Below are 14313 nucleotides of genomic sequence, written 5' to 3'. Positions count from 1 at the left end.
ATTGGTGTTCTTTTGCCCTTTGCTGGGAAGACATCAATTCATGGAGCTTTAACATATGCATTCATTTTTTCAGCAAACTCCAGAAAAAGAGTTCTTAGAGTAACCAGTATCCAATTATTGCATTACATTAATTGAACCCCTTAATTTGATAGAGTACTAGAGTCATTGAATGGAGCACAACAGAAAGAACTGTTGCCAAAGTTGCCTGCATTTATTGCACATTAAATCCTGAGACCAGCAACACAGCTCAAAGGACAAGCTGGTTTTATTCGTTCTACACTATAACAGGTCCCACCGTGATTTGAACTCAGATCGCTGGATTCACAGTCCAGAGTGCTTACCTATACACCAGGGAATCTCCAGATGCTGCCAAATGAAGAATGTGTGCACTGGAAATGTGAACAGTGTTACACAGACAACAGTTTTAACAGTCTGTGGTTTTACTGAGCAGTCCTGAACACTCTGATGCTTGACAGGGGTTTCAAGGCTTATTGCATTTCACAGGGAGATATTTCAACTACTAGCCCTTATGACTCTGTTTGGGGTGAAACACAAAAATAGGGAAGCACTTGAAAACGAGGGGTAGGGTTATAAATTAGGAATTTGGGATTGTGTCTGGGATCGCACTTCATGCCCAAAATGTGTTTTTAGCATTATCTGAATGAGATCCGCAAGGATATTTACTTAAGAGTGTGTCTATCGTAAACCATTGTGCAACCTTTGCCTCATCTCTCTCCCTGTATTAGTTCTTTAAACACTTGCCATGAGTGTTGATTGCACAAAGTACTCTATGTCTCTGGAACAAGATGAGCTCGTTGACAATGCCACTGTGTGTCTCCCAGTTGGTGGAGTAACTGAGTCACTCATTGGGGCAAAAAAACCTACAACTAGCCAGCGGTAGGTTCCACCGAGATTTGAACTCAGATCACTGGATTCAAAGTCCAGAGTGCTCCCCATTACACCATGGACCCATTTCACGTTGTTAGGCTACTTTTGTTGAACAGTTTCTTCCAGACGATTTGATTCATTTCATTATTGTGTGCATATTGACAACTTGGAGATTGGGTGATCATGTAGCAAACTATAAAATTGTCAATACAAGGAAGTTTGGGTACATCTAAGCACTGTGTCACTCTTATCTCTGTGTGTGATGTTCATTGCATCTATCCAGATGAACTGTAACTTGTATAACATCAAAGTCTATGAATTCATCCAGGTAAGCAGCATTGGAGAATAGGTGGTTCCCCACCTTTGACTAATGTGGGAGAATGTGTTTTCCAAGTGTCAGCTGTTGTCCCTAAAATCAAACATTTGTCAGAAGTGGGATTCGAACCCACGCCTCCAGGAGAGACTGCGACCTGAACGCAGCGCCTTAGACCGCTCGGCCATCCTGACAACAGAAGGGGGGGTTGTTTGGTACTCCAAAGAAATCCGAAAAGACAGCGTTTAGATTATGCGTAATTATTGTGAATCAAATGTGCAAACTCGTCATCAGCCTTTCTCTTTATCAGTTCATTGCTACCCTGGCCATCAGTGATTGATGCGTGAAGTATGGGATGTCTCAGGCAAAAAAGAGCTTGTTGATTAAGCCACTACACATCTGTCAGCTGGTATTGTCGTTCTTCTGCCCTTTGCTGGGAAGACATCAATTCATGGAGCTTTAACATATGCATTCATTTTTTCAGCAAACTCCAGAAAAAGAGTTCTTAGAGTAACCAGTATCCAATTATTGCATTACATTAATTGAACCCCGTCATTTGATAGAGTACTAGAGTCATTGAATGGAGCACAACAGAAAGAACTGTTGCCAAAGTTGCCTGCATTTATTGCACATTAAATCCTGAGACCAGCAACACAGCTCAAAGGACAAGCTGGTTTTATTCGTTCTACACTATAACAGGTCCCACCGTGATTTCAATTCAATTCAATTCAATTCAATTCAACTTTATTTATATAGCGCCAATTCACAACAAAGTCATCTCAGGGCACTTTACAGAATAAAGTCAAGATTATAAAGATATATAAAGAGAACCCAACAATTCCCCCTGGAGCAAGCCATAGGCAACAGTGGAGAGGAAAAACTCCCTTTAACGGAAGAAACCTCCAGCAGAACCAGGCTCAGGGTGGACGGCCATCTGCCTCGACCGGTTGGGGTGAGTGGAAAGCATTAACAAAACATCGGGCAGATTGGTAGGACCAGTAGCTTCACGCTGGAAGACACACAGCTTCAAAGCCGGGGGACACCTGCAGAAAGGGACAGAGAGAAGGGGACAGAGGAGGACAAAGACAACTACGGGAGAGAACACACAGAGTTAATGACATACAGTGGTGACAATTGCGGGATGAGAGGAGAGGAGAGAGGTCAAGAGGAGGAAAGGAGCTCAGTGCATTGGGGGGTGGGTCCCCCAGCAGTCTAAGCCTATGGCAGCATAACTATAACTAACTATATGCTTTATTAAAAAGGAAGGTTTTAAGCCTAGACTTAAAAGTAGAGAGGGTGTCTGTTTCCCCAATGTGAACTGGGAGCTGGTTCCACAAGAGAGGAGCTTGATAGCTAAAGGCTCTACCTCCCATTCTACTTTTGGAAATTCTGGGAACCACAAGTAGGCCTGCATTCTGAGAGCGAAGTGGTCTACTGGGATGATGTGGTGCTATGAGGTCTTCTATATATGATGGAGCCTGACCATTCAGAGCTTTATATGTAAGAAGCAGGGTTTTAAATTCTATTCTACATTTAATTGGAAGCCAATGGAGAGAAGCTAGTGAAGGTGAAATATGATCCCTCTTGCTAGTTCCAGTCAGCACTCTTGCTGCAGCATTTTGGATTAATTGCAGGCTCTTTAGGGAGTTACTGGGGCATCCTGAAAGTAGGGAATTACAGTAGTCCAACCTAGAGGTAACAAATGCATGGACCAGTTTTTCGGCATCACTTTGAAACAGGATGCTCCTAATTTTGGCAATGTTCTGTAGGTGGAAGAAGGCTGTTCTAGAGATTTGTTTTATATGTGAGTTAAAGGACAGATCCTGATCAAACATAACTCCAAGGTTCCTTGCAGTAGTACTGGAGGCCAGACTTATGCCATCTAGTGTAACAATATGGTTGGACATCATATCTCTGAGATTTTTGGGCCCAAATACTATGACTTCAGTTTTGTCTGAGTTTAAAAGTAAAAAATTGTGGGACATCCAGGCCTTTATGTCTTGTAGGCATGCTTGAAGCTTTATTACCTGATTATTTTCATCTGGTTCCATAGATAAATATAGCTGGGTATCATCAGCATAACAGTGGAAATTTATGGAGTGTTTTCTAATAATGTTGCCTAAAGGAGACACATATAAAGTAAAAAGTATTGGTCCTAACACAGAGCCTTGTGGAACTCCATAGCTAACCTTTGTGTGCATGGAGGATTCATCATTAACATGAACAAATTGAAATCTATCAGATAGATAAGATTTAAACCAACCTAGTGCAGTTCCTGTAATTCCAATTTCATGTTCCAGTCTCTGTAATAAAATGTTATGATCAATGGTATCAAATGCAGCACTAAGATCTAACAGAACAAGTATAGAGATGAGTCCAGTATCTGAGGCCATGAGAAGATCGTTGGTGACTTTTACCAGTGCTGTTTCTGTACTATGATGAACTCTAAATCCTGACTGAAAGTCTTCATACAAATTATTCCTATGAAGGTGATCACATAATTGTTTTGCGACTACTTTTTCAATTATTTTAGAAATAAAGGGGAGATTAGATATTGGTCTGTAATTGGCTAAAACACCTGGGTCAAGACAGGGTTTTTTAAGTAATGGTTTAATAACAGCTACCTTATAGGCCTGTGGTACATAGCCTGTTTCTAAAGATGGATTTATGATATCTAATATGAATGCATCTATTAAGGGCAAAACTTCCTTGAGCAGCTTAGTTGGAATAGGGTCTAGCAGACAGGTTGTTGGTTTAGATGAGTTAATAATTGAAGTTAGCTCAGAGAGATCTATGGGTAAAAAGCAGTCTAACAGGGATTGGGGCCTTATCGATGACTCTAGCACTGCTGTACATGAAGATCTATCTGTAATTTTTGGGGGGAGGATCTGGTGAATTCGTTCTCTAATAGCTACAATTTTATTCATAAAGAAGGTCATGAAGTCATTGCTGCTCAAAGTTAAGGGAAAACTAGGCTCAACAGAACTATGGCTCTTAGTCAGCCTGGCTACAGTGCTGAACAGAAACCGGGGGTTGTTCTTGTTTTCTTCTATTAATGATGAATAATATGCTGTTCTGGCATCACTGAGAGCTTTTTTGTACATTTTTAAACTATTTTTCCAGGCTAAATGAGATTCTTCTAACTTTCTGGAACGCCACTTCCTTTCTAACTTTCATGTTTCCTGTTTTAAGTTGCGTGTTTGTGAACTATACCATGGAGATCGCCTCTGCTGGTTTACTGCCTTCTTTTTTAGAGGGGCAACACTATCGAGTATTGTACGTAGTGAGGCTGCAGAATTGTCAACAAGATAATCTACTTGTGCAGGAGTAACATTAAGGAGACTACTTTCCATTGTATTAACATATGGTGAAGCAAATGATGAAGAAATAATTTCTTTAAATTTGTTGACAGCTTTTTCACTTAAGCATCTGCTATAGTGGAATTTTTCAGTTTTATAACTGCTATATAGTCTGTTATTGTAAATTCAAATGTTATTAAAAAATGGTAAGACAGAAGAGAGTTGTGAGGAAATTCCATACGTAAGGACAAGGTCTAACGTGTGACTAAAACAGTAAGTGGGTTTATTTACATTTTGGGAAAAACCAATTGAATCTAATAATGAATTAAACGCAGTGCTCAGGCAGTTACTGTCAGCATCTACATGAATGTTAAAGTCACCCACTATAATGACTTTATCTGTACTAAGCACTAAATCAGATAGAAAATCAGAAAATTCAATCAAAAACTCTGAATAAGGGACTGGAGGACGGTACACGATAACAAATAATAGTGGTTTTTGAGTTTTCCAGTTTGGGTGTGAAAGGCTAAGAGTAAGGCTTTCAAATGAGTTATAACTATGTTTAGGTCTAGGGTTTATTGATGAGCTAGAATGGAAGATTGCTGCAACTCCTCCACCTCGGCCTGTGCTTCTAGGAACATGATAATTAATATGACTTGGGGGTGTTGACTCATTTAAACTGACATATTCTTCCTGCTGCAACCAAGTTTCAGTGAGACAAAATAAATCGAATTGATGATCACTTAAAAAGTCATTTACTAACAGAGATTTAGAAGAGAGAGATCTGATATTTAATAATCCACATTTAATAGTTTTGGGGTTTTGTTCTGTAAGAGGAGTAGTCTTAACTTTTATTAGGTTATTATGATTAACTCCTCTTGTTGATTTGAACTCAGATCGCTGGATTCACAGTCTAGAGTGCTTACCTATACACCAGGGAATCTCCAGATGCTGCCAAATGAAGAATATGCGCACTGGAAATGTGAACAGTGTTACACAGACAACAGTTGTAACAGTCTGTGGTTTTACTGAGCAGTCCTGAACACTCTGATGCTTGACAGGGGTTTCAAGGCTTATTGCATTTCACAGGGAGATATTTCAACTACTAGCCCTTATGACTCTGTTTGGGGTGAAACACAAAAATAGGGAAGCACTTGAAAACGAGGGGTCGGGTTATAAATTAGGAATTTGGGATTGTGTCTGGGATCGCACTTCATGCCCAAAATGTGTTTTTAGCATTATCTGAATGAGATCCGCAAGGATATTTACTTAAGAGTGTGTCTATCGTAAACCATTGTGCAACCTTTGCCTCATCTCTCTCCCTGTATTAGTTCTTTAAACATTTGCCATGAGTGTTGATTGCACAAAGTACTCTATGTCTCTGGAACAAGATGAGCTCGTTGACAATGCCACTGTGTGTCTCCCAGTTGGTGGAGTAACTGAGTCACTCATTGGGGCAAAAAAACCTACAACTAGCCAGCGGTAGGTTCCACCGAGATTTGAACTCGGATCACTGGATTCAAAGTCCAGAGTGCTCACCATTACACCATGGAACCATTACACATTGTTAGGCTACTTTTGTTGAGCAGTTTCTTCCAGACGATTTGATTCATTTCAGTATTGTGTGCATATTGACAACTTGGAGATTGGGTGATCATGTAGCAAACTATAAAATTGCCAATACAAGGAAGTTTGGGTACATCTAAGCACTGTGTCACTCTTATCTCTGTGTGTGATGTTCATTGCATCTATCCAGATGAACTGTAACTTGTATAACATCAAAGTCTATGAATTCATCCAGGTAAGCAGCATTGGAGAATCGGTGGCTCCCCACCTTTGACTAATGTGGGAGAATGTGTTTTGCAAGTGTCAGCTGTTGTCCCTAAAATCCAAAATTTGTCAGAAGTGGGATTCGAACCCACGCCTCCAGGAGAGACTGCGACCTGAACGCAGCGTGAAGTATGGGATGTCTCAGGCAAAAAAGAGCTTGTTGAGTAAGCCACTACACATCTGTCAGCTGGTATTGGTGTTCTTCTGCCCTTTGCTGGGAAGACATCAATTCATGGAGCTTTAACATATGCATTCATTTTTTCAGCAAACTCCAGAAAAAGAGTTCTTAGAGTAACCAGTATCCAATTATTGCATTCCATTAATTGAACCCCGTAATTTGATAGAGTACTAGAGTCATTGAATGGAGCACAACAGAAAGAACTGTTGCCAAAGTTGCCTGCATTTATTGCACATTAAATCCTGAGACCAGCAACATACGCCTTAGACCGCTCGGCCATCCTGACAACAGGAGGGGGGGTTGTTTGGTACTCCAAAAAAATCCGAAAAGACAGCGTTTAGATTATGCGTAATTATTGTGAATCAAATGTGCAAACTCGTCATCAGCCTATCTCTTTATCAGTTCATTGCGACCCTGGCCATCAGTGATTGATGCGTGAAGTATGGGATGTCTCAGGCAAAAAAGAGCTTGTTGAGTAAGCCACTACACATCTGTCAGCTGGTATTGGTGTTCTTCTGCCCTTTGCTGGGAAGACATCAATTCATGGAGCTTTAACATATGCATTCATTTTTTCAGCAAACTCCAGAAAAAGAGTTCTTAGAGTAACCAGTATCCAATTATTGCATTCCATTAATTGAACCCCGTAATTTGATAGAGTACTAGAGTCATTGATGACTAGAGTCATTGAATGGAGCACAACAGAAAGAACTGTTGCCAAATTTATTGCACATTAAATCCTGAGACCAGCAACACAGCTCAAATGACGAGCTGGTTTTATTCGTCCTACACTATAACAGGTCCCACCGTAATTTGAACTCAGATCGCTGGATTCACAGTCTAGAGTGCTTACCTATACACCAGGGAATCTCCAGATGCTGCCAAATGAAGAATATGCGCACTGGAAATGTGAACAGTGTTACACAGACAACAGTTGTAACAGTCTGTGGTTTTACTGAGCAGTCCTGAACACTCTGATGCTTGACAGGGGTTTCAAGGCTTATTGCATTTCACAGGGAGATATTTCAACTACTAGCCCTTATGACTCTGTTTGGGGTGAAACACAAAAATAGGGAAGCACTTGAAAACGAGGGGTCGGGTTATAAATTAGGAATTTGGGATTGTGTCTGGGATCGCACTTCATGCCCAAAATGTGTTTTTAGCATTATCTGAATGAGATCCGCAAGGATATTTACTTAAGAGTGTGTCTATCGTAAACCATTGTGCAACCTTTGCCTCATCTCTCTCCCTGTATTAGTTCTTTAAACACTTGCCATGAGTGTTGATTGCACAAAGTACTCTATGTCTCTGGAACAAGATGAGCTCGTTGACAATGCCACTGTGTGTCTCCCAGTTGGTGGAGTAACTGAGTCACTCATTGGGGCAAAAAAACCTACAACTAGCCAGCGGTAGGTTCCACCGAGATTTGAACTCAGATCACTGGATTCAAAGTCCAGAGTGCTCCCCATTACAACATGGAACCATTTCACATTGTTAGGCTACTTTTGTTGAACAGTTTCTTCCAGACGATTTGATTCATTTCATTATTGTGTGCATATTGACAACTTGGAGATTGGGTGATCATGTAGCAAACTATAAAGTTGTCAATACAAGGAAGTTTGGGTACATCTAAGCACTGTGTCACTCTTACCTCTGTGTGTGATGTTCATTGCATCTATCCAGATGAACTGTAACTTGTATAACATCAAAGTCTATGAATTCATCCAGGTAAGCAGCATTGGAGAATAGGTGGTTCCCCACCTTTGACTAATGTGGGAGAATGTGTTTTCCAAGTGTCAGCTGTTGTCCATAAAATCCAACATTTGTCAGAAGTGGGATTCGAACCCACGCCTCCAGGAGAGACTGCGACCTGAACGCAGCGCCTTAGACCGCTCGGCCATCCTGACAACAGAAGGGGGGGGTCGTTTGGTACTCCAAAGAAATCCGAAAAGACAGCGTTTAGATTATGCGTAATTATTGTGAATCAAATGTGCAAACTCGTCATCAGCCTATCTCTTTATCAGTTCATTGCGACCCTGGTCATCAGTGATTGATGCGTGAAGTATGGGATGTCTCAGGCAAAAAAGAGCTTGTTGATTAAGCCACTACACATCTATCAGCTGGTATTGGTGTTCTTTTGCCCTTTGCTGGGAAGACATCAATTCATGGAGGTTTAACATATGCATTCATTTTTTCAGCAAACTCCAGAAAAAGAGTTCTTAGAGTAACCAGTATCCAATTATCGCATTACATTAATTGAACCCCTTAATTTGATAGAGTACTAGAGTCATTGAATGGAGCACAACAGAAAGAACTGTTGCCAAAGTTGCCTGCATTTATTATCCTACACTATAACTTTCCAAACTATAACAGGTCCCACCGTGATTTGAACTCAGATTGCTGGATTCACAGTCCAGAGTGCTTACCTATACACCAGGGCATCTCCAGATGAACTGATAAAGAGATAGGCTGATGACGAATTTGCACATTTGATTCACAATAATTACGCATAATCTAAACGCTGTCTTTTCGGATTTCTTTGGAGTACCAAACAACCCCACCTTCTGTTGTCACGAGCGGTCTAAGGCGCTGCGTTCAGGTCGCAGTCTCTCCTGGAGGCGTGGGTTTGAATCCCACTTCTGACAAATGTTGGTTTTTATGGACAACAGCTGACACTTGGAAAACACATTCTCCCACATTAGTCAAAGGTGGGGAACCACCTATTCTCCAATGCTGCTTTCCTGGATGAATTCATAGACTTTGATGTTATACAAGTTACATTGCATCTGGATAGATGCAATGAACATCACACTTTGAGATAAAAGTGACACAGTGCTTAGATGTACCCAAACCGCCTTGTATTGACATTTTTTTAGTTTGCTACATGATCAGCCTAATCTCCAAGTTGTCAAGTTGGAGACAATAATGAAATGAATCAAATTGTGTGGAAGAACCTGTTCAACAACATTAAGCTAGCAATGTGGAAAGGTTCCATGGTGTAATGGTGAGCACTCTGGACTCTGAATCCAGCGATCCGAGTTCAAATCTCGGTGGGACCTACTGTTGGCAGGTTGTAGCTTTTCTCGATGCAATGAGTGACTCGGTTACTCCACCAACTGGGAGACTCACAGTGGCATTGTCATGGAGCTCATCTTGTTCCAGAAACAGAATACTATGTGCACTAAACACTCATGACAAGTCTAAAAAAACTGATACCGGCACAGAAATGAGGCCAAGCCTGCACGATGGTTTAAAATAAAAACACACTCTTAGCTAAATATCTCTGCTGATCTCTGTCGGAGGAGGACAGGGGTGTGGTCTTTCTGAATCAGTGTGCTTCAGGAAGGGACACGTATGTGAGCTGCTTCGTGTTTGTCGCGCATTTTTCGTTTTCGTATTAGTGTTTTGCCTATCCAGTTTAGTGCGTTTGAGTTTGTATTCAACAGTTTTATGAAACCCCCCGGCGGAGTTTCTCCGTTCGGGGGCGCCTTTATTTTTTGTGGTTTTCTAGTTTTTGAACTTTTTTGGGTTTTCTTTTTCGCGCGATTTCTGATAGACTGCTCATAATGGAGAACGGTAGAGGCATGCGAGAAGAAGAAGCTTGTTTTACAGTGGCTGGAAAGAGCGGAAGGAGAAGAATGGAAACGGAGAAAAGTGGCGTCTATGGGGAAAGCGCGTTGAGAGGGAATGAGCTGGAGCTGGCGGAGGAGACGAGGAAGTCGCTGAATAAGGGTGTCAAGCAGATTGAGAAAAGAATGGAGATTGCAAAGGAGCGGCCTGGACGGAGAATGGAGAATGACTGTTTGGCGGCAGATGAGAGACAACAGGGAGAACGGGTAAGCACGCGTTCGGAGCCGGGTGGAGCGACAGAGACACGGAAAGAAATGCGGTATGATAGGGACTTGACTGTATTGGCTGAGGTGGTGGGAGAAGAGAAAGTTAAGACAATGGAACTGCTGAGAGCAATGCGTGATGTGTGTGGAGGCATCGTTGCATTGCGGGAGACGGGGCCGAATAAATATGAGGTGACGGTCAAGAGCGAAGCTGGAAAGAAAAGACTCTTAGATGGATTTAAAGTGGGTAGAGCAGTGGTGATGGTAAAAACTTTAGTTATCGATGAATTGGTGGTGTCATTTTTGAATTTGCCTGCCTATATTGCGGATGAGGACATTTTAGAAAAACTGGATGTGTGGGGAGTGAGAGCAATCTCTCCTATTAAAAGACGGTTGTGGCCTGGGACTGACGTGGCGGACGGAACAAGATATGTAAAAGTTAAATTTAATGAAACTGTGCAGTCATTACCATATTCCTCAAAATTTATGACGGCCACAGGGCCAGAATACTTCAGAGTTATTCATAATAATCAGGTTAAGGTGTGTAGGATGTGTTTACAGCCTGGGCATATAGTTAGAGATTGCCCAGATTTCACATGCTTTCACATGCAATGCAATAAACAGGGTCATTATGCACGTGAGTGTGATGCCTGGGCGCACAGGTGTGTTGCGTGCCATGCCCCAGCGGAGCAATGTAATTGCCATAATGCAGGTGAAGGGGAAGGGGTGGTAAACCGGGACTCCATCTCTGATGATGAGAGGAGTAATGTCAGGCCTGCACAGGAGCCAGCCCTGGGTAGCGAGACAGAGAGTGAGAATGAGCTTGGAGATGAGGTGGTGTCACAGAGTGCTGACTTGTTGGTGCAAGAGGGCATAAGAAATGAGGGTGTCGATGAGCTAGGATCCAGTATGGATCATGTGCTGGCGGACTGGAGCGGGGATGCGGCGAGTCGCCCTGAAGGGGGCTGGCTAGGCTCACCCCGGCCTGAGCCGAATGAGCCTCACTCTCGAAATGAAATAGAGTCCACCACTCGAATACCCACTTCTGATGTAGCCCTGCTGGCTCCCCAGGCTACTAGCGTGGACTCAGATTTAGAGATGGATGTCCAATGGGTAAAACAGGTCAGGAAGAGGGCACAGCAGGGTAAGCCAAGTGGAACTGAGGGAGGGTATAGAAATAAAGGTAAGAAATATGCCAAAAAATGACAGGGCCGATTTTAGTTTTTTTTCTGGGAATGCTGCTTCTCTCTCAAAATTTGAATGGTCTTAAAAACATTGAGAGAATTGAACAGCTTTGCGGGAAAATGCTGTGTGACATCCTGTGCGTCCAGGAATGCAGGTGGACCTCTGAGATAATAAAAAGCATAAAGTGCTTTTGGAGAGGGGATCTGTTTTATTCTCTCTCCCCAGACAAAACTGCAGGGGTAGCAATCTTTGTAAAACCTGGATTGTTTGAGAGTGTCGTGCAAATTGCTAAGGATGATCAGGGAAGGCTACTGGTGATTGATGTAATTGAACAGAGTCAGAGATATAGAATTGTGAATTTATATGGGCCAAATAGTGAAGGAGAGAGGAGGGTTTTTTTCAGGCGCTGTAAAAGATGGACAGATGATCGCTCGGTGGTGATAGGGGACTGGAATGTGACACTGGCTAGGATAGATGTGGGTGTCAACAATAAATTTAAGAATGACACTAGTAGGTCGGCTGTGTTTGAATGGATGGAAGAGTGTGACTTGATGGATGCATGGAGAGTACTGAACCCCGGTACCCGTGCGTATTCGCGCAGGCAAGTGGTGTTGGGCAGGCTGAAACAATCTAGAATAGATTTGTGCTTGCTAGCGTCAGGTTTGGTTACGGTTTTAAATAACTGTAAATATGAGTTTTGCACTTGGAGTGATCATGCCTCTCTGAGAGTGGCTCTAGGGGAGGGCAGGGTGCAGAGGAATGGGGGCTTGTGGTGCTTTAATTCAAGCCTCTTAGAGGATGGATTTTTTAGAGCAAAAATGGAGTCTTTTCTCTCTGCTCTATGTGATCAAAGTGAGTTTGTGGTTGACATCATTGAGTGGTGGGAGCGCACTAAGTTAAAAATCAAGAAGCGCTGCATCGCATTGAGCAGAGAGAAAAGACAAAGAGAGAAAAGAGAGGAGGATGAGCTGAGGGACCGCCTGAAAAAGGAGCTTGAGTTGGTTGAGGCTGGGTGTGGACATCCGTTGGAGACGTATCTTGTGCTGAGGGAGCAGTTGAGACAGCTGGATGAGAGAAAATGCAGGGGTGCAATGATCTGCAGCAAAGCGCAGCATATGTTGAAAGGTGAGCGCTGTACTGCATTTTTTCTGGGTTTGGAAAAGAGGAAACAGACCAAAACATATATTTCTGAAATAAAGGACTCGGAGGGTAACACACATACTGATTCAGTGGATATTTTACAAACCGTGCAAGATTTCTATTCCAATTTATTTAGTAGGCAAAAGATATCACAGATAAAGTTAAATCAAGTACTTGGGAAAATTAGCTGCTCCCTCAGTCACGAGGATGCGGCTTTGTGTGATGAAAACATCCAGTTGGAAGAAGTGAAAGAGGCAATCTTAGCCCTGAATACATCAAGGAGCCCAGGTTCGGACGGTCTCTCAGCTGAATTCTATCAGCATTTCAGTCACCTGCTGGCCCCTGTCCTCTGCAGACTTTTTTTGGCCATACAGGAGGAGGGCAGGTGCGCAGAGTCCTTCCTGAGGGGAGTGATCACTCTAGTGTATAAAAACAAAGGGGAAAAATCTGACCTAGCAAACTATAGACCAATTAGCCTGCTCAACACTGACTATAAGATCCTGACTAAGGTACTGGGTTTTAGGCTCAAAGGAGTGATCGGCTCGATAATTGGGCCTACCCAGACTTACAGTATTCCTGGGAGGGATATTGCTGACTGCATCCTGTCAACAAAGTTGTCTTTTGAAAACCTAATGATGACAGGGGGCATATACCTCAGTGTTGATTTGGAGAAGGCATTTGACAGGGTCAGTCATGAGTTTCTCTTTGGATGTCTGGGGGTTTTTGGGTTCGGCCCAATTTTTCGAGAATGGGTGAAGTTGTTGTACAGCCGGGCTACTAGTGTCGTGAAATGTAACGGCCTCTTAACAGATCCTTTCCCCCTAGAGAGATCAGTGAGGCAGGGATGTCCGCTGTCTGCTATGCTATATGCAATTGTAGCAGAGCCTCTTGCACAATCCATTATAACCGATCTGCTTATCAAGGGGATAACATCTCCCAAAGGTAATGAGTTTAAAATAGCTCAGTATGCGGATGATATAAGCATTATGGTTAAGGATGGTTAGAGTTTACAACAGGTGCTAAAGCACCTTGAAGCATATGAGCAGGCGGCGGGAGCCCGAGTTAATAGGGAGAAATCCAGCCTTATTTGTGGGCCCGGGTCTGCTCTAGGGGATGTGGGTCTGAATTTTAAAAGGGGTGAGACTGAGGTCAAGCTACTTGGGATATATATTCTCAGCCGCTGGTCAGCGTCCGCAAAACCTGGGAGGAGAGGCTCGCGTGGTGTAGGTCCAGGCTTGGGCTGTGGAAGATGAGAGGTCTTGGGCTGAAGGGAAGAGTGGTCATTATAAACTCCATAATAGTGCCGGGGCTGGTCTATGCCATGCAGGTCTGTCACCTGCCGGGCGATGTACTGTCCGGGCTGTGCAGCGCTATCAGCGGTTTCTTGTGGAAAGGCAAGGCCTTCACTATTGCTCACAAGACACTAGTTGGGCCATACGCAAAAGGGGGTTTGAATCTCTGTGATTTGAAAACCAAATTAGTATCTTTAAGACTGAAACTTTTTAAAAAATGGCTATATGATAAGACAGATTATATTTGGAAGGACTACTTGGACGCAGAGATAAGGAGGAGGGGTGCGTGTGGGGAGTATAATTTATGCAGCAGTGCGCTGGCACGGCCTGTGGCAGATGCGGACCCACTTTTCCAGGA

General features: G+C 42.8%; 5 non-coding genes across 5 annotated transcripts; 1 reads left to right on the top strand and 4 right to left on the bottom strand.

Moving 5' to 3' along the window:
* Positions 1 to 899: 899 nt before the first annotated feature.
* trnaq-uug (transfer RNA glutamine (anticodon UUG)) lies at positions 900 to 971 on the bottom strand. The gene has a single exon. It is a non-coding gene; the product is annotated as a tRNA-Gln (tRNA).
* Positions 972 to 1312: 341 nt separating this feature from the next.
* On the bottom strand, positions 1313 to 1395 carry trnal-cag (transfer RNA leucine (anticodon CAG)). The gene has a single exon. It is a non-coding gene; the product is annotated as a tRNA-Leu (tRNA).
* A 4589-nt stretch (positions 1396 to 5984) lies between these two features.
* trnaq-uug (transfer RNA glutamine (anticodon UUG)) lies at positions 5985 to 6056 on the bottom strand. Its single transcript has one exon. It is a non-coding gene; the product is annotated as a tRNA-Gln (tRNA).
* A 2273-nt stretch (positions 6057 to 8329) lies between these two features.
* Positions 8330 to 8412, bottom strand: trnal-cag (transfer RNA leucine (anticodon CAG)). The gene has a single exon. It is a non-coding gene; the product is annotated as a tRNA-Leu (tRNA).
* A 1080-nt stretch (positions 8413 to 9492) lies between these two features.
* On the top strand, positions 9493 to 9564 carry trnaq-cug (transfer RNA glutamine (anticodon CUG)). The gene has a single exon. It is a non-coding gene; the product is annotated as a tRNA-Gln (tRNA).
* Positions 9565 to 14313: the final 4749 nt, after the last annotated feature.

The sequence above is a fragment of the Channa argus genome, unplaced genomic scaffold (assembly GCF_033026475.1).
Source record: "Channa argus isolate prfri unplaced genomic scaffold, Channa argus male v1.0 Contig090, whole genome shotgun sequence".
Lineage (NCBI taxonomy): Eukaryota > Metazoa > Chordata > Actinopteri > Anabantiformes > Channidae > Channa > Channa argus.
The sequence above is the reverse complement of the archived record's forward strand: the minus strand, read 5'-3'. Positions and strand labels throughout refer to the sequence as shown.